The 27,029-nt window shown below is 38.0% G+C and overlaps 1 protein-coding gene and 1 long non-coding RNA gene across 2 annotated transcripts in view; one reads left to right on the forward strand and one right to left on the reverse strand.

Moving 5' to 3' along the window:
- The window catches only part of NELL2 (neural EGFL like 2), a 397,486-nt gene that overhangs the window by 48 nt on the left and 370,409 nt on the right, over positions 1–27,029 (forward strand). The window lies entirely within an intron of this gene.
- Positions 3,334–27,029, reverse strand: part of LOC121038694 (uncharacterized) — a 61,919-nt gene continuing 38,223 nt past the window's right edge. The window contains exons 2-3 of the long non-coding RNA XR_005794451.1: positions 13,386–13,445; positions 3,334–3,657 (exon numbers count right to left, since the gene is read on the reverse strand). This is a non-coding gene — a long non-coding RNA (uncharacterized LOC121038694). The remainder of the gene's footprint in view (positions 3,658–13,385; positions 13,446–27,029) is intronic.

Genomic DNA, 27,029 nt, shown 5'->3' on the forward strand with positions numbered 1-27,029 from the left:
CTCTGATTTTAGAATCTAATAGGTGTGATTCTGTTGTAAGACAAGTATCAGAGAAATTACACACAGCCTGCAAGGGCCTTGGGTTCTGAGTTAGGGGGTTTGACTTTGTTTAGCCATGCAGTTGGAGTCTGTTAAAGGTTTCTGAATAAAGAAGGCTATAACACTGGGTTTCAGAAGATCAATTTGAAAATAATACTCTAGATGGACTGGAAGATGTAAAAACCAAGGCAGAAAGGCAATTAAGAAGCTCTTATAATTGTAGAGGTGAATAAGAAATAATGATTGTTAGACCTGGGGTGGAGATAGAGTAAGTTACACTTTTTGATTGACTAGGATGGATTAGAAATGGAGATTTTAAGTTTGGGTGACCATGAGGTTGATGGCTGCTTTAACAGAGTTAGAGAAATCAGAAGAACTGGTTTGGGTTAGGAAGATGAGTGGATGGAATATGAGGAACTGTGGGAGATCCTGGTGGAGATTTTCAACAATGGGCTGGAACTGCAGGAAAGAATTCTTAAAATGTTTGGTTTGGGCTTCATTCTGTTTAGAGACAGCAGTTGAAATCACAGGAGTAGCCAGTATGGCTAAATTAAGATCAACTCTGTAGAAAGCAGGGAGAGGTCCAAGTGTTGGTTCTTGGGGGATTACCTGTCTTTGGAGACCAGAGGAAGGAAAGAAGCCATTAGGAAAACCAAAGAAGGAACATTCAGGAAAAAAAAAACTTTCAGGGAAAGAGAATTTTAAAAGAATTCTAAAGAATTTAAAAGGAACGTAAAAATGTTGCTACAAGTTCAAGAATTATATAGAATATAATGAACTAATTTTGGAGGTAAAAGGAAAGAAAGAAAATAATAGGTAAATAAGAGAAGAAATATTTTTAAAAATAGGACAGGGGTAAAATAATTTCAGGAAAAAGAGACAGCAAATGATTTAAATGCTGCTGAAATTTCAAGGAGAGATGGGTCGTGAATGGGAGAGGTGGAAGTTTAACCCAAAATTAGGATATGTGGTCTATCCAAGGATTCTTTTCTGATTTGTAAACTTGTGTGAGACTAACAAATATGTAACCATCAGCTCATATTTACACAATTCATTCTGTATTTGCTCAAAATAATACAAATATAGGAAACTGGGATTTTCTCAGAAATGACTACCAATGTAGTCATTGGTGACCTTCTAAGGGAGCAGAGGCCAGAGTCAGATTGCAAGCCAAGGAGTGAAGTAGAGTTGAATAAATATAGATTTTGCTTTCGAGAAATTTAGTGATGAGAGCTAGGAGAAGAATATATATGGTTAAAAGGTAGGAAAGACCTGGAACACTGCTCACACCAGCCTGGTGGTCTCATTGCAGCCTTTGGATTATCTTTCAGTTAGCCTTTGGTGTATTCTTTCAGCCTTTTCCTATTCATGTGCTATTTTGAAATCACTTGATATGCCATAGATGTGCAGTCCTAAAACAAACTGGAAAATATCATAAAGCATTTGCTGTCACGTGAAACTGGAAATACACAGAAACTACATTTAGTGCACAGTCTGAGTGGAGAATTCACACAAGGGTTCTGTCAAAGAAGATGGCTGCCGTGACTTTAATAACTTCTAAAGTATCTTCAAAGTTTCTTCTCTCTGTGAAATATTATGATTCTTTGCATGTTAGTCCAGAAGTCTTTGAAATAGTGGAGTGGTGGTGGTGGGGGGTGGTTCAGATGCTTCTCTGGCAGAGATATTTCTCACTGCAGACACATGAAAATCGGGTGGTACTGCAATACTAATCCTTCCCTGAGTGCTCCAGCCCATTTGTGGAATATGACTTTCTTGATTGAGCGATATTTTCCATTGAGCCCATTCAGGCACTTAACAACACTTATTGATCATAGAGAATTAGCTATAGCTTTTAGAGCATATTAGGTTTAATGAAATCTGAAACATGATCGCTATCCTTAAGGGAACAAGTCAGACAAACTGGGAGGAAAATGTGTTGGAAACCTTTGTCTTAAATAAATCAGATAATGTGAGCAAAGCTCACATCTCACATTCTGAGACAAGGAGCTGAATATAGTAGTAGTCACCACCACATGACAGTTTTATAATTTAAAATGCATAATATCCACATCACACAGGGCCTGGAGATGGAGCAGGTAATATATTTTTATGCTTCTTCCAGGAAATATCCCATCCTTCCTCCTCAGAATCCCCAGCTCAAGGAGGGCCAGGATGTAGGATTTTCAATACTAAAACTGGGAGAGTTCTGGGCCAACTGGGACGAGTTCGTAACCCCTGTTTGGAGCAAGGCTGTCTGACTGTATGTGTCCTTCCATCCTGTAGGAATCTCCCTCTCTCCTAGCCAGTCTTTCTCATTTGGTGAAGACCGTGACACCTGACTCACATTCTTTTTCCCGTAACCACCCCTGGTTCATGTAGAAAATCCAACCACTCCCTGGTTTTTAGTTCCTTGACCTTTTTTCTTTAAATTTTCCCTCATCCTTCCTTCCAACTTTAACTTCCAATTCTTATGGTCAAACCTTAGATTTTGTACTTATGAGTAACTATACGATCCTTAAAATTTCAGTTCCTGACACCCCCTCACCAGCCACCACTCCGTTCTTTTCAGCTCACTACCTCCATGGCAATTCTTCAATCACACCGAGGCTTCCAATCCATTCATGACACCATTTTTATTATTTTTAAAGGAAACTCTACTCCCAACATGGGGCTCAAACTCACAACCTTGAGATCAAGAGTCATATGCTCTACCGACAGAGCCAGCCAGGTGCCCCTAATGACACCATTTTTAATGCCCACCACTTTCTAGTTCCTGTCTTTACTTCCTACTTGTTCAGATTAGATTCCATTGTTCAATTACTTGCAAACATCCTCCTTGCCTACTCTCTGTCTTACTCAATGACAGAAATCCAATATTGGTTAATCCCAACGATTTGCAAAGGGGTAGTATAGTTTAGTGGTTAATGGTGTGGCTTCTGGACCTATACTCTTTTGAATCCTGGGTTCAGAATTTACTAGCTCTGTGATCTTGGATAAGTTTCCTAACAGCTTTGTGCCTGTTTCCTCATCTGCACCTGTCTCATGGGGTTGTTGTTGACTCAAAGGTATTAAAAAAATTTTTTTTTAAGTTTATTTATTTGTTTTGAGAAGACAGAGACAGTGTGAGTGGGGGAGGGGCAGAGAGAGAAAGAGACACAGAATCCGAAGCAGGCTCTGCACCGTCAGCGAGGAGGAGTCAGACGTAGGGCTTGAACCCATGAAACCGTGAGATCATGACTTGAGCCAAAACCAAGAGTCTGATGCTTAACCGACTGAGCCACTGAGGCACCCCAATTCAACGGTATTAATAGGAGTAAAATGCTTACATCAGTGCTTGGCACATAATAAACAATCAATAAATGTTTCTCAAGCTTGTAGTTTGATTGCTGGAGGAAAACACCTAACTATTCTGATTGATCTCTTTTAAAGTTTATGACTGTTTGTCTCAAGTGGGCCTCAGTGCAGTCTTTGCAATTCAGTCGACCACAGTTCCTATTTCCTTATTGATTTATTTTCTCTCTCAGGGATTACTATTTCACCTCCTCTTCTTGCTTCTCAAATTTCCAACTCCTCGCTTCTGCTCCTCACTCTCAGTGGATGATTTTGCTTCTTATCTCACTGAGAAAAAAATCAGAAAATAACATTATTTTTCCACCACCCAGTCTACCCACCTCTGTAGCCTTCTGCTTCAATGAAAGTGTCCCTTTCCCTATTTTAGGACAAGTCTTTACGTGGGCACTGGACTCCATCTCTTTCTACTTTCTTAAGAACTTTACTGCTATAATTATCTCTTTCTTGTCTTGCATGATTACATGTCTCCTTTGTTCTCTGCCATTGGTGCTATAATATTAATGAACAATCATAAACAAAAGAGGGGTAGGGGCACCTGGTTGGCTCAGTTGGTTAAGCGACTGACTTCGGCTCAGGTCATGATCTCACAGTTTGTGAGTTCGAGCCCCTTGTCGGGCTCTGTGTTGACAGCTCAGAGCCTGGAGCCTGCTTCAGATTCTGTATCTCCCCCTCTCTCTACCCCTCCCTTGCTCACGCTCTGTGTCTCTCTGTCTCTCAATAATAAATAAATGTTAAAAAAAATGTTTAATGAAAAAATAAAAAAATAAAAAAGAGGGGCACCTGGGTAGCTCAGTCAGTTAAGTGTCCAACTTTTGATTTTAGCTCAGGTCATGATCTGACCTTGGTTCGTGAGATTGAGCCCCATGTCGGGCTCTGCAGTGGCAACTTGGAGCCTGCTTGGAATTCTCTCTCTCCCTCTCTGCCTCTCCCTCTGTGCATATGCACTCTCTGTCTCTCAAAATAAATAAATAAACTTAAAAAAATACATTAAAAAAGGGAGAAAAGAAATCTCCTTTCCTTCTATGCCCCTGGTAGCTATCAAATTACTGATGCAAACCTCAATGTCTCCATGGACATTGAGCTGAGGCTCCCATCTTCATGACAATTTGAACCAAGTTTTTATTTCACTATTTCACCAAAACCACACCTCTATGAGCCAACAGTAGCATCTATCTGTCAAGTCTCATGATCTGTTCTTTGTCTTCATCATCCTTTGCTCAGCACCAGTGTTTAACATAATTGGTCACTTCTGTCTTCTTGAATTTTTGTTTCACTTGGTTTCCGGACACTGTACTATTTTGAATTATCATCTATCTTTCTTCTCAATCTCCTTGACTGGATTCTCCTTTGTACCTTTAAATGTTTTTGAAAATGATGGAGTGCTCCAGAGCTCAGTCTTAGGCTCTCTCAAGCTTATGGAAGTGATTGGAGTGAGCAAAACCAGGAGAAATTGATTTCATGGGTTTCATACGAGGCAAGAACTGTGTTGAAAAGAAGTGAAAAAGCGTAGTTTGTATGAAAGAGGAAAGCCATTTATAATGATTTTATACTGAATTTTACTTAATATCAGATTGTTTAATGGAAGCAATTTTACTGTAATAAATGTTTTCTGAACACTGGCAGTGGAAAGGGGTGGGGGAATCAAAACTGAAACAGAAAAATTCTTGCCAACACAGTCCTGAAAGTTGTCTGGTTATTGTCCTAATTTAATTAATGGAAAATTAAGAGCTAAATCAATACTGGAACTCCAACCAGAATCTTGGTGGTTCCTGGTCTTCGATTAAGTTGATTAAGTTATTTGCCTCCCAGATTGAAATACAATAAAGAGTAAAGTGTGCCTAAATTACAAGTTTAAAGGGCATTCAAGTGGAAAATTGCTGGAAAGGGTAATAAAATAGCAACCACAAAAATACAACTTTCCTTGGCATTTTCAACTTTACTACCTCAGAGCTACTAAAGGACCTATTTTTGTCTTTTTCAACAACAAGATCTCAGATTTTTCAGTCAGCCACTCCTTGGGTTTTTGTATTGGTACAATTGGGTTTTCTCCTTGGAAACTGATTTTTAAAGAAGAACAGAGTATAGATTGATAATGCAATTTTATTATTAAATTCCCAAGGCTGACACTGAAAAAACTCACATTTAAAAAATTTGTAATAATAAGGGTGCCTGGGTGACTCATTTAGTTAAGTGTCCGACTTTGGTCAGGTCATGATCTCACAGTTCATGAGTTTGAGCCCCACGTCAGACTCTCTGCTGACAGCTCAGAGCCTCGAGCCTGCTTCGGATTCTGTGTCTCCCTCTCTCTCTGCTCTTTCCCTGCTCACATGCTGTCTCTCTCTCAAAAATAAATAAAGATAAACAAAAAACAATTAGCCCTTACAAGTTGCATTTTTCATTCCTTCCAATGACTAGATGAGGTGGTGTTATTATCCTTCACAGACAGAAACTGAGATTCAGAGAGGTTTTAAAATTTTTCTAAAGAAATGAGAGGGGAGGGGCACCTGAGTGTCTCAGTTGGTTAAGTGTCCAGCTCTTGGTTTCAGCTCAGATCATGATCTCATAGTTCGTGGGTTTGAGCCCTACATTGGGCTCTGTGCTGACAGTGCAGAGCCTGCTTGAGATTTTCTCTCTCTCTCTCTCTCTCTCTCTCTCTCTCTCTGCCCCTCCCTGATCACTCTCTCTGTCTCTCAAAATAAAGAAATAAACTTCAAAAAAAAAAATAAAGACGTGAGAGGGGGGCTCCTGGGTGGCTCAGTCACTTAAGCTTCCGACTCTTGGCTTTGGCTCAGGTCATTATCTCACAGTAGGCGAGATCCAGTCCTGCCTTGGGCTCTGCACTAATAGCATGGAACCTGCCTGGGATTCTCTCTCTTCCTCTCTGTCTGCCCCTCCCCTGCTTGCATGTGCTCTCCCTCTCTCTCTCTCTCTCTCTCTCTCTCTCTCTCAGAATAAGCAAACAAACAAACAAACAAACAAACAAACAAACAAATAAATGAGACATGCTCCCAGTCCTCTTACCTCCAAAGGGAAAAGAGAAGGAAACAATTAAGTACCAGATACTATGCCTGGACCTTTTGTGTAACTATCTTGTTTAATTAAAAGTAAGAGTTAAGAAATAGATTGTAATATGAGATTTGTGCTTAGCACTTTGTGTTTTAAGAATACAAGTCTGAATGGCATTTCAAATGAGAGATTTGCAGTATCACACATAAAATGCAATGCTTAAATCCTTGACCCTGTAGAGAGCTAAAAGAATTGTTATTTCACATCAAGATTTTTCCTCTAATGACTACTGAAGCATTTCTTCTTTTCAAAGTAGCTTATAAAACTGTTAGCCCTCACTTAAAACTAGAGTTTTTGAGAATTAGGTACTTGATCTGCATATATATGGTGCAACCATACTGATAGCCTTCCCCATTTTAGCACTCAAATACACAGCAAGTGTAGGACATGTTCAGCTTCTTGTTTGACAGTGGTGTCTGTAGGGATCTTTATGTCCATTTGTTCTTTACAAGTGATGTCTATTTCTTTTTGGAGTCAAGCACACTGTGTGAATATCTTGAGGTGAGTGCCTAAAATGTGGCCAGATAAAAGAGAAATAAAGGTTTGTCTAGTAACACAGGAATTGGATTCCAAAATTTTTTTTGTTAATGATTTATAACAAATTCTCCCTCTGGGCTGCTGCTAACTCTCCAGCAATCAGGTGTTAATGTTTTAGATAAAAAATAAAGTCCAGGCAGGGAGGTGAGTGGGAGCTGAGAATGGAGAGTGGACAGGAGTGAGAGGGAGAGAAGCCAGACTAAAAACACCACACTGGGAGATCTAAGTCATCTTGGATAATGTTAATTTTCTTGCTTTATTCTTTTTACTTCTATGTCAGGTTAAGTACCAGTTTAGATTTTTATTTGCTTGAAGAAAGACAATTTTAGAAAAAAAAATCATATCTAAGTCCCCCCCCCCCAAATTAAAAGTATAGATATAAATATAGAGACAAATTTTCTTTTATCCACTGGGAGTTTTAAAGATTGATTCAGGGATGAAAGCCCCAAAACAAGAACTTGGTAGTTGACAACCTTAGAAATAAATGGGCATCACTACTTATAGTGCTAGTCTGGATGTCTTGAGGAATACCTGCGTTATTTTTACTCAGGAGTTTATTACTGTGGCCAAACAAATACTCTTGTGAAACATGACTGATTCCATTCAACAAACATGGTTGAATGCTCAATATGCACTGTGGTTGGTGTTAAGTATAAAAGGATGAATGAGATAGTCTTGATTTTCAAAGTTTGCAGCCGTAGGAGTAGCAGGCAGGTAAATAATTATTAATAATTATTCATAAGGAGTTAAATTCCACATTAGGTTATGAGCAAAGTATCATGGGAGCACAGAAGGAGAGAGTGTTTAACTCCACAGAAGGGAAATTCTGTACTCTATGCTTTTCTTTGGTTTGTATGGAATACACAGTAGTCTGAAAAGTACTTTGAAAAGGTATGTTAGAGGGCAGGGTTCCCCCAGGGTTCCCCATTTGGTTCTACCCACTGATTTGAGAGAATGAATGAAATATCTTTTCTCTCCTCTCTTGCCCCTCAGAGTTCCGTTCAATGTCCTGCAGATGGCATGACCTCCCAGACTGGCCTTCCCGAGCATTTTCTCCACCTTGAAATGACCTGTACACTTCACTAGTCCTTACGTGTCTTTCAGGAGGGACTATCCTGTGCCCAGCAAGTACTTGGCACATTGTAGGCTCTCAGTACATTTTGGTTAATTGAAATTGGTTAAGAAGAAAGAAAGATACGTGGTGCTCTGACCTCACCCAAACAACCTTATTTCCGTTTCTGCCTCCTTGGCATTTTTGCTTTATGATTATGGATATTAAAGGAAATCCTTCCTTAGTAAGTTTTTCAGAAACTGAGCTAGAATCACGTTAAGGGTTTCCTTAATCCTCTAAGTTTGAAAAGAAGGATAGAAAAACCAATGCCTCCAGCTTTCGTCCTCTTTCACCTCTCACCCTCTTTACAGGGTCCTTCTTTATTAGGACAGCCTCTAATAAAGATATTAACTTTGTATTTTTATTTATCCATAACATAGACATACTTCATCTGGTTTCTGTATTATATGGGTTAGTCCTCTGGATAATAATTGCTGTTTGACAGAAATTCCAGACCAAAGGTTCTAAAATAATGTATCGTTAAAAGAAACTAGGATTGGTGGCCAAGAATTCAATCACATTTCTTTTCTGATAGAATCAAAGCCATCTCACTAATTAGATATTTTCTTCCACAAGATGGCGCTGTAGTTCTTCCAGTTATTTGAAGTTTAGCAGCTCATGGTTTTATCTTTTAAAGTATCTCCCATGTCCCCCTTATTTCTTTATATATAAAAGTGACATATAAGAAAAAAAATGTAAGATTGTCACTTCGTAAGCCAGATTTACTATCTGATTTTAGAGAGGTTCATAGGAATAGCCATAGAATAGCCAATAACAGGGATTAGTACACAATGAAAAGTTACCAGCAATGAGATAAAATAGACATTTTTTTTGCACGAGTTTTTCTTTAAACAATTGTTTATCAAGAAAAAGAAGGGGTGCCTGGGTAGCTCAGTTGGTTGGGCTTCCGACTTCAACTTAGGTCATGATCTCACGGTTCGTGGGTTCAGGCCCCACCTCAGGCTCTGTGAGACAGCTCAGAGCCTGGGGCTTTCTTCTGATTCTGTGTCTCCCTCTCCTTTCCCTTCATCCATTCTCTCTCTCTCTCTCTCTCTCTCTCTCTCTCTCTCTCTCTCAAAAATAAATAAAGATTTTAAAAAATTAAGAAAAGGAAAGAAAAAGAAAAATTGGGGGTGCCTGGGTGGCTCAGTCGGTTGAGCGTCTGACAGTAGCTCAGGTTATGATCTTGTGGTTCATGGGTTCCAGTCCCACGTTGGGCTCTGTGCTGACAACTCAGAGCCTGGAGCCTGCTTCTGATTCTGTGTCTGCCCCTCCCTTGCTCACACTCTGTCTCTCCCTAAAATAAATAAATACTAAAAAAAATTTTTGAAAAAAAAATTGTTAAGCACAGTCTAGCTCAAATATGAATTATGAACTATTGTAAAAGCATTATGAGTAAATTTTAATATTCTTTAGTACTACTTGTAGTTTTAGAGTTTGAAATGAGTGAGTTTTTAATTAACTTGGGTATTTTCTTATTGTTTATCCTCATGTGGAAAAGCATCTTATATACAGGACTAATTTTTTTCACTAAATAATTTTGGGGTTTAATCACATCCTCAGGTTTGTTATAAATATTTTTTAGTTTTGCTTTAAAGACTTACCCAAATTTGCAAATGAATTTGCAGTAGAATCAGTGTATAATGATTCTGAGCCCTGTTTTGTGCAAAACACAGTTTCAATCAGATCTATCCAGGAAAAAAAAAATTCACTATTACTTTCTAATGATCTACTAAATCTGAAACAAAAAGATTATTACTACTAATATGTTCAGAAGACTTGTATTTAAAATATTTGGGGAGTGAATTATTTTTGAGATTCTTTTTGATCATATTGGGTCCCTTCAATGAAAATTACATACTGACCCAAAATGCTACAGATTTTGGTTAATGCTCTAACATAATCTCCTTGTTAGAATCATAAATTCATTAAATAAAAAGTTCAACATGAAGAGAAATAAGTTATGGTGTGCAATCTTTAGTTATGTCTAATTGCAATGAGTTTGTAATGCATTTACATTTATAAAATCACTTATCAGTGTCTGAGACAACAGTCTGTGTTTACAACTTGCACATTTGTAAGGAGTAAATTAGTTAATGTGCTAATTAGAAAACTTCCCTAGAAGAGAAAACAGGTTGTGATTCTCTTTTATCCCTTTACTCCCATTTGGATCATGTAGTGGTGAGTAGATGGAAAAGCCACGGTTAACTTTAAAATTGCTAAATATGTATTCGGTATGTCCTTACTTTAGTTGGTGCTTGAAATATTTAAGCCATTTATACTCCCATTACTACCACTATTACTCATCACTTTTCTTGAAGGTCCACTATGTGTCAGGCATGTCAAGCATGTATGTGATTCACACAATGATGTTGTGGACCAGGTACTATTGTTTTGCTTTCACAGATGAAGACACTGAGGCTTGGGAGATATTAGATAATATTCCAAGGGCCAGGTGGCTGGCGAGTGTGGCTAGGATCTGAGTGTAAGTTTCCGTGACTCCAGAGCCTGTTAACCATTTTAACAACTTACATGGTGTATGTAACTTTTAACCACTAACATATTATAGTGTGTGTAACATATTATAGTGTGTAACTGCCATGTCATGTGGCTTCTGGTGAAGTCTACCAGTTTAATATGCAATATTATGTTCTTAATATGTAAAGAATAGTTCAGGATTTCTAACTGTGCTATTTAGGAGACACACGGTGAGGGCTTTTGCAAAAGGGATTTGTTGAGTTACCATGATACAGCCAGCAAGCAGAGCACATGAAGGGACTTCCAGACATTTAGAAGATAGTGATAAGAGGCGGACAGCCAGGTATAAGGAAGCTCTTTTTCTTCCTTCCTCTCACCCTTAACTCTCTGGTGCCTCACTTTGTCAGTGTGCCAAAGTACAAGCTAACCGAGGCTCTGCTGGAATGATCCTGACTGTATTAATTTTAGATATACTTAAAACCCACCAAATTCATTGCTTCCCAACAGACTTAGTCAAAAGATGAAATGTTTCTCTACTAAAATATTGTTATATCTTAAAAGAAATGAGGTTTTTGTTATACTCCATAAGCTAAAATTGTAACCTAAGGGCTTTTTGTGTCATTTACTAGGAGAGATTTTCCACATTCGGGTGAGATGACTGTGGTAAAGTCAAGTCTTTAGAGAGAAATAAAAATTTTAAGGCTTATTCTAAGTTGCCCCTAACCCTAAAGACTCTTCGATTCCCTGAATGATGCCGTTTTTCAGCTGGGCTGTACCTAGCTCTGTGCAAGGCACACGGAGAAACCCAGAGCGAAGCAGCACACACCTGCTGATAGAAGCTTTCCTGAACTGAATCATTCTTTCCTTCAGTCAGTCATTCATCCATCTGTCCAGCCACCATTTGATGGCTACTTCGTACTTGTAACAAACTCAGCTCAATATTTAGTGACCCATCTGTTACGGGTACTATGTGAGTTAACACAAACCTTAACTTACACACCAAATTAAAGAATCAATTTTGTGTGTTGGCCTCAGTATGTGATTGTATCTTTTGTGGTACTGATGATTCAACCCTTTGGGGCTGTAGTCCTTGTTTTTTATTGTCAGCTTGTTTGAGCAGGCGATAGTCTGTCAGTTGATAGTTGATAGAATTTGTGTATTTGAGTGACTGAATTGATCTAACTGTTTGGCATTTAAAGGATTTGGTATGTGTTATAGGGACCGTATTTCCTATATTTAGGAAACAAAGTGCTATGTCACATCCACCGAGGAGTAGAGTGGAAGTGGTAGTAATCATAGTAATAATGTTTATAATTATAGTAGTGAGTTTTGCTTCATTGCTGGGAAGCAAACTTCATATGTGAGTGCTATAAGTATTCCATTGAGGATCTGACTTAGCAACTTCTTTTCTAGAAACGCAGTGAAAACATGTTATTTCGGGTAAGACACTATTATCTCTGTCCCTTCCTTCCTATGTAGGACAAAGAGCTGCACTAGATGATCTGTACATTCAAGTTCAATACTAAAGTTTTATAACTTCAGGATCTGAGTTTCCTCCTGATCTCAGGAATTTGAAGAATTCTATTTTTAACTTTTCCTGTTAGGTAATGACTAACAAGTTATCTTACACAGAGCAGCCAATAAATGTAGTTGAGTGAATAAAAGGTATATAAAGTATTAGAGCAACATCAACTTCACCCTCATTTAATACCTATTAATTTGGCATCAGGTACATGCTGGATACTGATCTGTGTGCCTGGGGACCAAGGAGTAAATTAGGATTAAAGTCCCTTTCCTCATGTAGTTTACAATCTAGGGGAGAAAGATGGATATAATAAACTTGTAAAATAACAATAGTTTTGGATAGTATACATGCTCTGCAGGATAATGGGAGAGACCAGAGGTAAATTATAATGTGTATATAGACAGGATGGCCAGGGAAGGCCACTCTGTTTTATGAAGATCAAAGGAAAGAATATTACAGGCATTAGAAAAAAACAAAAGAAAGGTCTTTCAGTCAAAAATGTAAGTTGTTATTATCAAGGGACAGGTAGTGAGCGAGGAAGTGGTCTGAGGTGAGGCTGGAAGTAGGCATGTCAAGATGGTGGTGGGTTTTCTAAAACCCAGACATTTGGATTTTGTTTAATTTGCAATGAGAACATTTGAGGAAGTCTTAAATATATGCCTAATTCTCCTGTTATATCCTGAGATTCTGCATGTTGAGTCATACTTAGCCAAAGAATGTCTTTCCCTCCCTTGTGTCCTCAGTGATACCCTATTACTGTTTCTGAAACTCATTTCTAAAATTACTTCATTAAAGCAGAAATGAATGCCTTCCCCTGCTCATGAATTGAGGAATGTAGTATTTCCAAAGGTCACTTAGAGGAATGAGAAGCAAATAGGATAAATTCCAAGAGGAGATAAAAAATTTATTTGTAATCTATTTTTTTAAGAAAATTCAGCATTTATACACTCTCTTTTCATTTAGTGAGATTTCTGGAACAGTGAGAGTCAAATCCCTATTTTTATGATAGGGAGGTAACAGATAATATGATTTCCCTTTAAGATTCCCCTTCATATGATGAATTGAGGTAGAGTACAGATAGTCTCATCATAGAAATGCAGATTTTATTTTATAATGGGATGAAGGGACATTCTAGATATGACCTCATACTGCAACAGAGAGAGGAAAGCTTAAAGTGCATTGCTATACTTTCATAAGAGTTTTATTATACAATAGAGGGTGTCAGTAACTTTTGAAAGATAATTGGAAAGTTGATTTATGTCTACTATTAAAACTTACCTTTAGTGGGGTAAATCTTGTGTATAATGATAGACGTTGTCCAGCTTGGTGCAGTTTTTCCTGCCAAAATATGAAAAGATAAATTATCGCATATAAATGATAGTGTACTGGTTTGAACCAAAAAATAGTAAAACCAATTTTGTATTTTGTTATAGTTTGGGTGTGTTTTTAGGGATGTTAGTTAATGCTTTTGAAGCCTCTGTTTCCTCAACTGTGAAAATAAAATTGAACCAAATAACTTCTAAAGAGGCTTATAGTTCCAAAGTTCCTGTGATTCTGTGTGATCAACACTGATAAATGAATTATGTAAATAGTAAGGAGAGTAGAGGAAAGGGTGTTTCTGTTATAACTATGAATCAAGAATGATGGAAGAGAACAGAATAAGTAAATTTTAAGATGCAAGACTCTTCAAAGATGGGTCAGTTAGAAATAAGCTTTTATAAATAATAAGAAATCATCTTAAAATTTGCAATGTTTGTGAATTAATTGGAAACTAGGTTCCATGAACATTCCCTAATAATGCCCCTTTCAAAGAAGTTTCTGGAAAGAAAACTCTGCACATGTGATTGCCTCCTGTATATATTTTGACACTCCTGTGACCCGAAGCTGGTTTTATGACATAGTCATAAGTAGTAAGCATTTCTGTGTTTCTTACCTTTCTTCTAGTCCTGAAGTGCTCAATAATCCAAAGGCATATCAGAAAATAAAAGTGGAGTTCAAACTTGAGAAGGCAATGAGGATTGAATCTGGTGACACTAAATTTTCTTGGGTTTGGGTTTGTGTGAAGGTATTTATATAGGAAGTTTGACTATTGCAAGCTGAGTTGATATCTTGTATGAGGAATATTTATCCAAAACTGACTTGGAGTTGACAAACGTGCATAATAAATGCCAAGTGGCTTAAAAGCTATACATTTATCATTGGTAGTTGCATCTGAAGCAAACTAAATTTTATAATTTCCATTAAGTGACACGTAGGATTTCAGTGTTTATAATAAGATCCAGAAGAGTTGATGTTTTGCTGTATGCTTTTAATTGTTTTAGAACAAACTAGACAATGAAAAGGTCAAGTTTAGGAAAAGAAAAAAAAAAAACCTCTCTAGATTGCAAAGAAATCAAGGCTATATCCAAGTACTCTATTTTTTCAAGACATAATCCAAGACCTTTTTCTTTTTTCTCTAAATACTTTCACTAGGTACCATGTCTAGGTCTAGGATTCCTTACACTGATGTCACTGGCCCAGGCCTCTCGGCCAAGATCCAGACTCATCTATGACCCTGCCTGCTCAGCATCTGTGTCTCAGTGCATCATTAGAAACTCAACTCAGCATGGTCACAACTATACTCTTCTACTCATCCCCCTGCTACCCGATTCTCTTCTAATTCCTTATCAGAAAAAATGATATACCATTCACCCAGGAGCGTGAACCAGAAAACTTACCCTCATCCTTCACTACTTCACATCTACTTCATCATAATCTCCTGTGTTTGTTTGTTTGTTTTTTTAAACCACTGTACAACCTTTGAATCTGTCTATTCCTTCATGGCCAGTTTCCTTCTCTGAGCTACCCTATCTCTCATCCATACTGCTCCAATAGCCCCTCCCTCATCCTCTATGCCCACTCTTGTCTGCTTCCAATATGTAGCCAGGAGCCAGAGAGGAAATTTTAAAAGGCAAATATACTCATTCACTCTCCTTCTGAAAGCCTGGCAAAAGTTCCCCATTGTCTACTAGGCTAAGGTCAAAATGCTGGATCTGGTTTCCATGTCCTATGTGATCTGGCCACCACCTGCTTCATCAAACTCAACTTGATACATCAAGTTCCTTTCACACTTGGGGCCCTAGCCACCTTGAGCTATGAATTTCTAAAATATGCTATATTCTTTCCTGCCTGCAAGCCTTCAAAAATGCTGTTTGCTTTCCTTGAAACACTCTTTTCTATTCTTCAAATTGACTCTTGTTAGTCCCCAGTGAGCAGTTAATTCCTATTTATTATTCCACCCAAATATCATTTCCACAGGGAAGCTTGTTTTGACCTTTTAGAAAAGGTCACCTCTCCTTAATAAACACTCTCTTATGCTGTAGCTTTTAAAATTAATTAATTAATTAATTCAACAATTAATGGGTGCCTCTAATGTCACATACTCTTCTAAAAGCTGAGGATGGAATGAGGGGAGACTGATAACAATCACAGGGCAAAACAAACACAATAGTTTCATACAGTGATGAAGATTATAAAGCAAATTAGATTAACTATTGTGCTAGAGAATGACTTGAGAGAGGTACTTTGGGTTTGAGATTGAATTTCTTAAGTGATCATCTATTTTGTCTGTTTCATGTTCATCTTCTTTGCAAGAGCCTATGTGCCCAAGAACTGGGACTTTGTTGCACTTGCTCACATGGTTTCCCAGCACTCAGTGTGGTGCCCAGCACATAGCAGATTCAATAATTATTCCTGAATGAATGAATCAACCTATAAGTTTTGTAGGGCCACCATTACAAAGTACACAAACTGGGTGGCTTAAGGCAAATAAATTCATTCTATTTATTAGTTCTAGAGGCTACGAATCTGAAATGAAGGTGTTAGTAGGGCCGTGCTCCCTCTGAAGTCTCTGGGGGAACAGACTTCTGTGTGTCCTCCTAGTTTCTGGTGTTTGCTTGCAATCTTTGGCATTTGTTGGCTTGCAATTAGCTGTATCCCTCCAGTCTCTGCTTCCATCATTACATGGCCTTCTGCTCTGTGTCTGTCTCTTCTCTTTGTCCCAATTTTTTGCTTTTTTTATAATGAAACCAGTCATTTGATCAGTATGATCATATCCATTCTAATCCAGTATGACCTCATGACTTGATTACATCTGCAAGATCTTATTTCCAAATAAGCTCACATTAATAGGTATGGGGTGGGGGTTAGGATTGAAGCCTATCTTTTGGGGGGACACAATTCAATCCACAATGCCTATTTCTTTAAGTTAAAAGAAAATTGAGAAAGCTTATATTTTAAGAGTTTTTGTAGTGTAGTTTTTTTCTGGTTTTATTAAGAAGTAATTGACTTAGATCGTTGTATAAGTTTAAGGTGTGTAGCATGATGGCTTAATTTACTGTAGTGCAGTTTTTAAGACTTATTTTTAAGTAAGTTGTATATCACATACAAACATTTGAAAAGGTATTATATTGTACTTTGTGTACGCATGATAAATTATTTTTGATTTATTCTAGACTATTTGGTTGAGTCCTAACCACACCAATATCCATGGCATTCTAAAAAATCAATACCATGATATGAACCAAATTCATCTTATGTTCTCTATTCCCCTGGCAGACAAGAACTTACTTCTTCATTTATTAAAAATAAATGAATGTGGAAGGATATTCATGACACTTGCATCATAAAAATTCATACTGACATTTTTGCAAAGACTATGTGTGAAATGTTGACATATTTTTGTTGTAAAATGACAGTTTTAGTGCAAGTTGTTCTCATTGTGACCAAGGAGAAAGAGCATACAAAAAGAAAAGAATAAGTTGCTGTACTACCCACATGTGATGTGAAGCTGTCAGGCCACAAAATGGCAGAAGCACTTTCTAAAAAGGTGGAGTTCTTTTGTGCATGATGCAAGGGAAGGGTCACTAATATTGTCTGCTTTATGCCATCTATCTTAGAAAAGTCATTCCTGATTTTTCCATCAAATGCCATCTTGCCCTACCTTGAACTCCATTTTCACTTTTTTTTTTTTAAAGTTTATTTATTTTGAGAGAGATAGAGACAGCACAAGTGGGGGAGGGGCAGAGAGAGATGGAGAGAGAGAATCAGGAGCAGGCTCTGTGCTGCCATTACAGAGCCCAGCGTGGGGCTCGAAGCTACGAAACCATGAACTCATGACCTGAGCTGAAAGTGAGTGGGATGCTCAACCAGCTGAGCCACCCAGGCACCCCACGTTTTCACTTTTTAAAATAGTTCTTTTAAGTGACTCTTTTACCTTATACTTATTGCTTACACTGTTCAAAATGCCTTCTGTATATTAATTCAGTCTTCACAACAAGCCCTGCTCATTACACAGTTGAAGAACTGAAACAGAAAGGTTATATGACTTGCAAGTTGGAGCTGAAGTCACACCAGAGTAACCCTTGGGTCCATGTTCTTACCCACCATGTTATATACTGAGTGGATTTTACACTTATTTTATACTCCTTCCAGATTACAAACTTCTGAGAAGTTGGCCACTATGTCTTCTCATATTTGTATCTCCCATAAAATCTAGCTCAGTATCTTGTGCATAACAGATACTCAAGAAATGTTCACGTGTAAATTTAAATTAGGCCAAGTCTATTCAGTGTCTGGATCTCTTCCATATCATGGTTTCCATGAAAAGAGGTTCATTTGGAAAACTAGAATCCTGAATAGATGTAAGTACAAGAAGGAAACTGACAAATGCTGGTTCTGGTGGTTCCAGCGTTCATCATAGGTGCTTCTTTACTCCCTAGAATTCACCCACCAGCCACAAAAATGTGCACTTGGGTGAGATCTCAAGTGTTTTCACCCAGAATAGCTTGAAGTGTTACTCTCTTCAAGAGTATTTGTATTTTGGGGCACCTGGGTGGCTTAGTCAGTTAAGTATGTGACTTTGGCTCAGGTCATGATCTTGTGGTTCGTGAGTTTGAGCCCTGCATCAGGTTCTGTGCTTACAGCTCAGAGCCTGGAGTCTGTTTCAGATTCTGTGTCTCACTCTCTCTCTGTCCCTCCCCTGCTTGTTCTCTCTCTCTCTCTCTCTCAAAAATAAATAAACATTAAAAAGATTAAAAAAAAAGAGTATTTGTATTTTTACAGGAATTAATCATTTTAATAATTTTTGCCATCAGTCAATAGATGAGGAAGGTATTTATTTGTGCAGAAGAGCTAGCCCCAAACTGCAGAGACTATACCCATTTTTATTTAAAATGTCATTTTATAGGTCTGTTGGTAACTTTGGCACTTATTTGCACACTCTCTATATACAAATACAAGATTAATTAAAAGCAAATAAAAGCTTTAATCTTCAAATTTAAATCTGGAAGTTCTGAAATAATGTAGCCATGTTGGTATTCATTTGCTTGGAGGAAATTCTGCTACATAAGAATTTAAATTTAATTTTGCCTTTTTATTATGTGATATGTGCACAGCAAGCCTGTGGGCAATAGATGAGCTTTAATAAAGCTAAAAATAAATAAAATAGGCATGTTAATAAACCTTGTACCTCATTAAACATTTGGACTCACTGAATATATATCTATTAATTTTAGATGAGACTACATTAGGAAACCTTTGTTACACGAAGGTTGTAATTAAGTGAATAATATATTCAAATTCAATACAAAACATCTTCCACATCTTTTCACTGGCAATTCTTTAGTAAAAAATTTCAAGGAAATGAAAGACTTAAAAAGTAACGATTAACTATGCAAATATAACAATTCACGTTCTTTGTAAAGAATTAAAAATTAAAAGATATGTCCAAATGGATTCTCTTCTCACATCTCATGATTATCTTCTTAATCTATGCTAGCATTTGTGATTTCGTTTTATTAAGAAAGTGCACTTGTCTCTTAACCCTTTTTATTGTTCTGTTCCATTTGTATATTTGAAAATTTCCTCTTAGCTTCTATTAAAATACATGCCCTCCAACTTCTTTTTTTTCCCCCCTCTGTGAAATATTCCTCTTTTGAGAAGCTCTCTAGTTTCTGACCTAAGGTTAGTCCATATGTAAACACTTTATTTTGAGAATCATTTTTTTGTACTACCATCAATTATCCATGAAAATAAACATCAGCTTATGAGTGTATAACTATAAAAAAATGAACATCCTTTTCTGTTTTTGTGGTTGTTGCTGTTTGGTTTCCTTTGGAATTTGGGTTTACTTTTCACATTGAATTGTTTTTGTTTGCTAGAGCTGCTGTAACCAAGTACCACAAATTGAACGTCTTAAACAACAGAAATTTATTGTCTTACAATTCTGAACCCTAGAAGTCCAATATCAAGGTGTTGGCACAATTTGTTTCTTCTGAGGACTGTTTCAAGCCACTCTCAAAGCTTCTGATGGTTTATTGGCCATCTTTGGTGTTCCCTGGCTTATAGATGTATCACTCTGATTTCTACCTTTCTGTTCATGTGTTGTTTTTTCCTGTGTGTGTGTGTGTGTGTGTGTGTGTGTGTGTGTGTTCAGATTTCCCCTTTTTATTAAGGATATAGTTGTATTGGATTAGGGCCCACCCTAATGGCCTCATGTGATACCATGATTTATAATTAGAAATATATATTTGGTCCCTGTTTCTGGTGCAGAGCTCCTAAAACCTTCAGAATTTCCTAAGTGATGGGAGCAGTAAAGGTGTCTTTTGTTATATTAAGGAGATGACTTCTGGAAGGCACTTAAGGATGGAGGCTGGTTGCCTGTGGAGCCAACCATGTGATTAAAAGATTGGAACTTTCTCAACTTCTGGAGAGGTGAGAGGGGCTGGAGGTTGAATCCATTACCAGTGGCCAATGAGTTAATCAATCATACCTATGTAATGAAGCCTCTATAAAAACCAAAAAGGTATGAAGGTCAGAGAATTTACAGGTAGGTGAACATGTAGAGGTGCTGGGAAAGTGACATGCTTGGAGAGGGCATTAAAGTGCCACACCCTTCCCCCACACCATCTCCTATGCATCTCTTTTATGTGGCTGTTCCTGAGTTATATTCTTTTATAGTAAACTAGTGATCTAGTAAAGAAAATGTTACTCTGAGTTCCGTGAGCCCCTCTATTAATTGAGTCCAAGGAGTGGGTTGTAGGAACCTCCATGTACAGCCGGTATGTTGGAAGTGCATGTGACAATCTGGACTTGTGACTGGTGTCTGAAGTGAGTAGAGTAGGGGGCACACAAGGGACAGTCTTATAGGACTGAGTCCTTATCCTGTGATATCTGATGCTGCCTCTGGGGTAGATAGTGTCAAAATTGGGTCAAATTATAGGACACCCAACTGGTGTCCAGAGAATTGCTTTGCTGGTGTGGGGAACCCCACCACCACACACACACTGAAATTGGTACCAGAACCTATTTGTATCATCTTAACTTGATCATCTACGAAGACTGCATTTCCATATTTCCTTTTTGTATTGTTGAAAAAACTGAGGCTTAGAAAGGCTAAAAGTTGTTAGAGATAGGCAAGTGTATCATTTAGGGTGTTTGTCGCTGCAAGTAACTGAATACCCAAAAAAGTGGCCTTCACGAAGGATTTATTTTTTGTGTTCAAAGAGATCAGTAGGGTAGTAGAGGTCTGGTTAATTCATCGGCTGAGCAATATCTTCAATAACACAAACGCTTTCTATCTTTCTGTTTTGTCATTCTGAGCATTTATCTTTGTCAGGTCCCTTTAGGGTCATATGGTCATGTCCTCAATAAGAAAGGTGAAAAGCTACATATGTAGTCTTTAACAGCTTTGACATTGGGAATCAATGAATGACTGTTTGGTGGAGTGTGGCATAGGAGGGCTGCTGTTAATCTCCTCTGCGTGCCACTTTGCAATTAATAAAAAGACTTCTTTTGGAAATTAAAGATAGATCATTCCTATAGTCTGACATAAAATCATTAGTGATCAAGGGTGAAAGAATGAGGCTTCCTGACATGTTTGGATATGAATTGATCCAGGGTACTTTTAAATGTACTTTGTGCAACTATGAAAAGAAGAAAACTAGACTTCTGAGGTTCCTCTGATTGTGGAGAATCTACACACCAATGTGCACACACACACACGCATGTTGGTATGCCAAATTAACATGAAGCTAGTGAGGTCATTACTCAGTGCAAATGACTATACAAACTAATAGACTAATATAAAGTACAATAGAAATATTCATGACTATGAAATTCTGCAAAACATCCAGATTTAATGGGTTACTTTCCAGATGGAAAAGGAGGGGCTCATTAGCAAAACAATTTGATAATAAGAGCACCCCTGTCTCTTTACTCTAAATGTGAGACTAACACAACAGAAGATCTGTGCCTTAAGATATAAAACAAGGCATAGTCAAATTTAATTGTAAATATCATTTTTCTCATTAAATTTCAACCACTACCACCACCCCAGGTTTAGCATCCTTTGATGCTTTTTGCCTGAATAAATTTTTACTATGACGGTTGCAACCACTTTTGCAAGTCACACTTTACTTTATGTTTTTATTTTTTTTAAGTTTACTCATTTATTTTGAGAGAGAGAGAGTCAGTGTGCATGTGTGAGCAGGGGAGGGACAGAGAGAGAGAGGGCTCGTGAGAGAGAGAGAGAGAGAGAGAGAGAATCCTAAGCAGAGACCTCACAAACTGCGAGATCATGACCTGAGCAGAGATCAAGAGTCAGAGGGCAAGCCACACTTTAAAGGAAATTTTGCTAAAGTGGAGATGTTTTAGGTAGAGTGACCAAGACCATGAAATGACTTGAAACATTCAAATGAAAATGGTTATCATTTCTACTGCTGCAAACCAAATGACCACAAACGTGGTGGCTCAAAACAAGACACTATTAATTATCTCAAAATTCCCATGGCTTCGAAATCTGGGCATAGCTTTACTGGGTCCTCTGCCCAGGTGCTCACAGATGCATTTTCATTTAGAGGCTTAACTGTGAGAGTATCTGCTTCTGAGTTCACGTAGGCTGTTAGCAGAATTCATTTCCTTGAAGCTAAATGGTGGACAGCTCTGATTTTTCACTACCTGCTGCCTGGTAGTCCAAAGGCCACCTGCAGTTCCTAGAGACCACCTGCAGTTCCTTGCCACATAAGCTTCTATAACATGACCCTGACTTTATCAGCCTGCAGGAAAGTCTCCACTGCTTGAAGTGTCTGACTTCAGGGAGGGTCCGTTCACTCTGTGAAAGGCTTTCACTTGATTAGGTCAGGCCCACCCAGGATAATCTTCCCTTGGATTAACTCAAAATCAACTGATTTGGGACCTTAATTATACCTGCAAAAATCCTTTCACTTTTGCCATATTCTGTTCATCAGAAGCAAGTCACTGGTCCCACATACACTCAAGAGGAGAACAAACTGGATGTGAATACCAGGGAGTGGGAATCGTGGGGCCACCCTAGGGTTTGTCTACCATATTCACCTAGGGAAGGCTCAGATGGGCATGATAGCATTGTATTCTTATGTGGAGTATATTATTTCCTTCAACTCCCATTAACGATTATATCCTGTTTTTATGGATGGGGAAACTGAGACTCAGAATAATTAGATCATCTGGCTGAGGTCACTCTCTAAAGAGATCATTTAAGGCCAGCTCTATCTGAATTCAAATCTTGTACTCTTTCCATGTTATGTTACCTTAATCTACTGTAGAATGCTCAAGGAATCAATCTGAGATTAGTAAACAGAAGTTTTAGGGAGATGGTTATCTGACATTTTCTAATAGTAACTCTATTATGGTGGGAGTGAATTTAGTTTCATACAATGTTTCTAATCCTGGCCTGCATATTAGAATCACTTGGGTACCTTTGAAAGTATACTGACTCTCAGGAATCTCCCAATCATATGAATAAAATGAGAGTCTCTATAAGGTAGGCTGTAGTCACTTACATGTTTTTATGTTTTCTTATCAGTAAATATCTGAGGTAAAATGTTTAGTTTGAGGAACATAGAAATGCGAATAAATAGCGGACTGAAGTGATGTTTGAAGGTAAAATGAGACATTCTGGAAGATGGTGAATTCTCCCTCAATCAACGTGTTTCAGTAAGCATAGCTTAGCTGCTTGGCAGGAATGTTACAAAGGGACTTTGAGAATGGAGGCTTGGTTGGACTAGAAGACCTTTAAGATCTCTTCTGACCTTGAGAGTCTATGAGTCTATGATGCTGGTCTTCAATAAGTGTTGAATATGATTTATAATGGGTCATTCTAAAAATTTTTTTTTCAACGTTTATTTATTTTTGGGACAGAGAGAGACAGAGCATGAACGGGGGAGGGGCAGAGAGAGAGGGAGACACAGAATCGGAAGCAGGCTCCAGGCTCTGAGCCATCAGCCCAGAGCCTGACGCGGGGCTCGAACTCACGGACCACGAGATCGTGACCTGGCTGAAGTCGGACGCTTAACCAACTGCGCCACCCAGGCGCCCCAATATAATGGGTCATTCTAAAAGGTCTCAAACTTTGTCATTTTCTTGACTTCCATACTCCATAGAAATCTCCTCTAGGAAAATCAGTGTGTTGTGGTGAGGAAGGCAGATTTGTAGTTATAATATTAGATACAGTAAGGAGTGCTAGGAAGATGTAATGGAGAAGAATGTTCTAGAGATTTTATTGGGAAGGAGACTAAGGAAAACTCACAATGGCCACCTATTTGACATCGTTCTCCACAATATTCTAGAATTCTCTTGCTTCATTTACCCCCTCACCTCTGTTGTAATAATTTCTATTTTTTTTTAAATATGAGCTTAGTATGATGGCTGATTAATACCAATGTATTTTTAGCTTAGTTAGACCCTGAATCCATTTCATGTACTTGATTTTCTGTTTTCCTTACTATTTAGGTTGTTTTTTATTTTCAACTTTTTTGCCTTTATCTTTTGCTTTTCTTCATTTGATTTCACTTGTCTATTTTCTTTATGAAATTTTAATTTCCTTTTCAGCTTCATCTTCATAATGTTAAACCTGCTGTTATTTGCAGTTTTCATGCGGTTAAGGTTGGCCTGTTGATTGCCTAGTGTCTGCTGAGTCAGCACCCTCCAATACATAGTACTTTTTAAATTATGTAGGCTTTTCCAATACTTAAACTTTGATTTAAACATACTTGAAATAGATAGTGCAGATTTTAGAAATTTAAATATAGTAGGTGATGAAATATTACATTTTAGAAAGTGGTGGTTGTGAATATGCATTAAAGGTGTTTGAAAAAGCTTTCGATTGCTCTGAGGCGAGGCATCCTCCAGCTCAATGGTGTCTGCATCTTGTAGAAACAAATTTCAGGGATTGGTGAGGGATGTCATTTAAGAGGTACAATGGGCCAACAACTTCATACATACAATTAACACAAATTACCAAGCAGTGGTGGTGGTGATTCAATAATACTTTCCCCACTTTTCACATCTGTTTCCACAAAATGCAGACAGCAGACTCTTTCAGGCTACTGCTCTGCATTCTAATAGCTGATTCTCAGTAAAGTGTTGTCTGACCTTGGGCTCTGCATTTCTATTTTGAAGAAGCTTCAGACTAAGTTTCAAATTATTGGAGAGAGAATTGTAATCGCCATTACTACCAAATACATTACTTTCAATTCCCGCAAGTCCTGCCAGTCACCAGTACAATTAAACGGCCACAGAGGAGGAAGGCTAGAATGGGAATTCTTGAGGAACACATTACATGTGTTCCATTTCCTTATTAGTGTTCCGTGGTTGTTGTTGTTTAAAATCAGATGGTAGGGGCGCCTGGGTGGCGCAGTCGGTTAAGTGTCCGACTTCAGCCAGGTCACGATCTCGCGGTCCGTGAGTTCGAGCCCCGCGTCAGGCTCTGGGCTGATGGCTCAGAGCCTGGAGCCTGTTTCCGATTCTGTGTCTCCCTCTCTCTCTGCCCCTCCCCTGTTCATGCTCTGTCTCTCTCTGTCCCAAAAATAAATAAACATTGAAAACAAATTAAAAAAAAAATAAAAAAAAATAAAATCAGATGGTAAACAGAGGGATGAGGAGGCATCCATGTCCTTCACTTACTGAAAAGATAAGATAGCCTTGAATACAAAATAAAGCAAATGTAGGTAGAGAGCAATTAAAAATTATTGACTCAGACTCCTGCAATTAGTGTCAGTTTCATATCTTTTGAATCGCCTTCAATTTTGTAAATTTTGCCAATTTGAAATTTGCAAAAAGTGCATTATTTTCATCATTATGCTTTTCCAGCCAAGATTGTGTAAATGACTTTTCTTGTGAATATTTTTTTAAACCAGGTCTCTCCTGTGTTTATTTTTAATGATATCTTTACTGATGACTTCTTTTCTCTTAATGTTTATTTATTTTTGAGAGAGACAGAGACAGAATGTGAGTGGGTTAGGGGCAGAGAGAGAAGGAGATACAGAATCCAAAGTAGGCTCCAGGCTCTGAGCCGTCAGGATAGGCCCTATGCAGGGCTCAAACTCTAGAGCTGTGAGATCATGATCTGAGCCAAAGTCAGCCGCTCAACCGACTGAGCCACCCAGGTGCCCCACTCACTGATGACTTCTAAAGTTATAGCTCTAGCTCCGACCTCTCTCCAGATTCCAGGAGTGTATTCCCAAAACCTTACCTGATACCTCCGCTTTATTTAACAGCCACCAAGTATTTACTGAGCAGCGACTGTGCGCTAAGCATTACTCTAGCCTCTGGGAATACATTAAGGAACAAAACAGAAAAATCCTGTCCTCAGGAAGATTTCAGTCTATTGACAAGAGACAATGAGTTAAGTAAGGAAAATATATGGAATGTTAGATGGTATTACGTGCTGTTTAGAGAAGATTCTGAGAAACTTCTGGGAAATTCTGGAAAGTATGTGTGTGGGGTGGCTTGTAATTTTAAAAGAGGTAGGGTGACATTTGAACATAGTACTGAAGAAAGTGTGAGAGTAAGCTGTGTGGATGTCTGCAGGAAGAATATTTGAGGCAGAAAGAATGGCACTTGCAAAGGCCTGATTGATTGGTTTGTTCTAGAAACAATAAGAAGGCCAGGAAGACTGAAATGGAACAGGGGAGGAAGAGTAAGATCAGAGGGCTAACATGGACCCGATTATAGAAGGATTGGCAAGGACTTTAGCTTTTACTTCAAGCATAATGGGAAATGTCTGAGGTTTGGAAACAACTCCGAGTGAAATGGTCCATCTGACTTATGCTGTAATGGGATCACTCGTTGGATGCTGTTTTGAGCATAGACTGAAGGGAAGGACCGTAACGGGGAGACCAGTTCGGATGATGGCTTGGACCAGAGTGGGTGTGAGTGGTAAGTGGTCAGATTCTGGACATACTTTGATGAGGAGCAGAGAGGATATAGTGGGCAATTGGATGTGGGACGTGAGAGAAATGACTGCCAGGTTTTTGACCTGAATGTTCTGAATGATCCAACTAACATTGGCTGAAATGAGGAACAGGTTTTTATACAATCTAGAGGAAAAAATCTTTTAGGTTTTATTATTATAAAATATCTGTGAAAAGACCTCCCAGTTTTAATCCTTGAAACTTGAGTTCTTAAACGCTTTCTTACAATTTTAATTTTAAGGTAATTTTGAAGGCTGTTTTTTTTTTTTTAATTCTGTCAGGAAGGTACAGTGAACTGAATTTTTAAGCAGCTATGATTTCAATGTGAATCAGATCACTTTTTAATAATAATATGTTAATGTTTATGAATTTTTATCATATTAATATTTTTGGAATTTGGTAAATTCACAACTTTTTCTAACTCGAAATGTAATGCTTAATCCTACCTTGACCTTCCAATGATCTCTGGCTTCTATATGTTACTATATCATAATTCATCTTTGTTTCTAACACTAGTTTAAAAGCTGACCTTTTAAAATAACATTTTTTCTGAATGCAAAAATAATACATACTGATTTTGGACAACTTGAAAAATAAGAAAAAGTATAAAGAAGAAACTAGCATTCGCCTTTATTCCTTCATCCTGCTGTAA

This window comes from Herpailurus yagouaroundi, unplaced genomic scaffold, assembly GCF_014898765.1.
Source record: "Herpailurus yagouaroundi ecotype Mexico unplaced genomic scaffold, PumYag 166, whole genome shotgun sequence".
NCBI classification, from domain to species: Eukaryota; Metazoa; Chordata; class Mammalia; order Carnivora; family Felidae; genus Herpailurus; species Herpailurus yagouaroundi.